The following is a 3,180-nucleotide window of genomic DNA, read 5'->3' on the forward strand; positions in this document are numbered from 1 at the left end:
TTGTTTCTTATCAAGGCACAATTAAACTTTCCTTTAGATTAACAAACTGATGACGGCGTAAGTTAGATGTTTCATTGAATGTCTCATGGCACAATGAAACTTTCCTGTATATTAATAAAATGATGACGGCGTAAGTTAGATGTTTCATTGAATGTCTCATGGCACAATGAAACTTTCCTTTAGATGAATAAACTGATGACGATGTAAGTTAGGTGTTTCATTAAATGTCTCATGGCACAATTAAACTTTCCTTTAGATTAATAAACTGATGACGGCGTAAGTTAGATGTTTCATTGAATGTCTCATGGCACAATGAAACTTTCCTTTCGATGAATATACTGATGACGACGTAAGTTAGATGTTTCATTGAATGTCTCATGGCACAATTAAACTTTCCTTTAGATGAATTAACTTATGACGACGTAAATTAGATGTGTGATTGAATGTCTCATGACAGACATCACATTTGTAAGGTTTCTCTCCAGTATGTATTCTATAATGTATCTTCAGATTGCCTTTCTGGTTGAAGGATTTTTGACATATTCCACAGATGTATTGTCGTTCTTTAGTATGCATGTTCACGTGATTTTTCAAGGTTCCTTTATGCGGTGTGGAAAAAGTACAGAACAAGCAAAAATAAAAATCTCCTTCTTTATAGCAATCACTAAAGGTTCCTACAAAGATATTTGAATGAATAACAAACATTTTCAACATTGAACATACCCTAAAAATTTTTAAAAAAATAGAAACATTATTTTGATAGCCGTTTGCTATTTAAACATTATTTCATTTCTTAGTGGCCATATGTAATGGTAAAGTTCGAATTTCAAATATTCGAGGCTTTAAATATCTTGTGATAACATCAACAGTATTTTTAAAACAATAAATTATCACGACAAAAAAACAATTTTGAGCATAAAAGTCAGTGTATTAAATATATTCTTTAAAAAATAATGAGCAAACTGTGAAAAAAGGTGTCAGATGATAAAACAAATCAATACAATACAGCAGCATAACACAGGTTAAAAATCAATTAGTTACGCAATTTAAGCATCACAAAATAAAGAATGTGCACAGTTTGAAGTAAATGAAATAATTCATGTGTTAGGAAAATACATATAAAATCAAAATATACAAGTTAAGAAGTACAAAGTGCTAATTTTCAAACATATACCTAATAATAACATAATACCACATTAGTATAAAGACACTTAGTTTTCCGTATCCTGACTCAACTTACGAATCTGTAGTCTGTTAGAGGAAACAAATTTCTTTTGTAGCACATGTTGCATTTACGAAGTCCCTCCTTAGAATGTACCATGTTAAGTCGCATCGGTTGTAGTTCATTTACGTCACACTAGATAAGTCTCATCGGATTACCTTACACACTTTGAATGCACACTACTGTATAAAGAGTGTGCACTATTTGAAAAACAATCTAAAGCATTATTTAAAATAATTCACTAGTTCAGCAAATTTATAAAATCAAAATATATTTAGAGTTAAGTAGTGCTTTAATTTTCTAACTTATAATGCTAATACAATACCATATTAGTATAAATGGAACCAATTTTTCTTAGCTTGATTCAACCGATGAAACTGCAGTGTACTATTAGAAATATATGTCTTTTCACAGATTTATAACGTCACTCTTTGTGTATATCTTGGTGTGCGTAGCGATTTCCCTATCGCTACAGATAATCCAAATTATACTATTGGATTTTATGCTGATGATACGGCGATAGTCGCCAGACCCATCAATCTAAATCAAGCGGCAAAAAAAAAAAAAGCTAAATGAACCCATGCCTGCAATAGAAGATTGATGCTCTAAAAATAAAATAGCCATAAATACCGACAAATCAAAGCTGATGATAAGAAGAAAAAAGAATAACAAATAAAGTCACTCTATTTTCTGCAGATTATCTAGGCTTATCCCTAAACAACAAGTTAAGCTGGAATGATCACATTACTACTAAAGCTCAAGCAGCTTTTGCTAGTCTAAGACTGATCCTGAACGCAAAATCGAAACTTCCTCTAAACCTAAAAAGACATTTATACATAAGTTGCATAAGACCAATTATTACTTATGCTAGTCCAGCCTGCAATTGCCTGACAAATACTGAAATTAAGAAACTAGAGACTCTCCAAAATAAATTTTTACGTAGGATAACAGGTGCTCCCTGGCACATCTCGATCAAATATATCAGAAGAGACCTAAAAATACACACAATTAGTGGATTCACCAACCAACTAAATGCAAGCTTTTTACAACAATGCCAGAAGTACTGCAAACCTCAATTTATATCAGATAAGGAACTTATCCAAGACACTAGACATTGCTGCCCTATCGTTAATTTCCTACTCTCAGATGGGATAATGTCAGGTACAACAGATAGCCCACCCCTCTTTTACTCACTTGAATATTCCGAAGAAGACGAAAGGAACAAAGGTGATTCTCGGCTCGGGAGTATACCACCCCTAGATATTTACCTAATTGTTCTCTCTCAGATAATTAAAATGTTTTTGAACTTCAACACTCATTATTTGATATTAAGATTTTCTAGATATTTTCTCATTTTATATCTTCACTCACGATTCATTACATGAGCTGTGCACCACAGCATGCTATTCCAGCCACCAACTTTCTTCCAAATACCTATGCTATTTAGTCACAGTTGTCCTAGGGCAAATTACAGATTTAGAAGTATGGTGCCCGCTACCACGACCAGGTACTTTGCCAATAACCAAATCAAGCCAAATCTTGGTGTGGTTGATTCAGATTACTTTTAGTCTTAAATGACTTTTTGAACACTTCACATGTGAATTGTCGTTCCTTGTTGTGCACGTTCATGTGATATTTTAAAGTACATTTGTTTAGAGCAGAATATGGACAAAGGGTACAAAAATGCAAACCTCTCTCTTTTTCAGGATTGGCTGACGTATCTGAAACAGAAAGAAATCTGTAAGTAATCTGTTTTAATTTACAAATATTGAGAAAAGTGAGTTATAATAAAATATTAACAAAATTATCCATAAAATTGAAACAAAAGCTGTAACATTAAGCAAAAAGAAATCTCATCTGTTTGAAAAGAATGATCATACTTTTATTAGAATATAAACCAAATTTTTTTTAATTTTTTAGTGATAATGAATTGAAAAAAAAAAGACAGTGATAGTTCA

The sequence above is a fragment of the Parasteatoda tepidariorum genome, chromosome 4, assembly GCF_982258835.1.
Source record: "Parasteatoda tepidariorum strain Cologne lab strain chromosome 4, Ptep-v5.0, whole genome shotgun sequence".
Taxonomy (NCBI): Eukaryota; Metazoa; Arthropoda; class Arachnida; order Araneae; family Theridiidae; genus Parasteatoda; species Parasteatoda tepidariorum.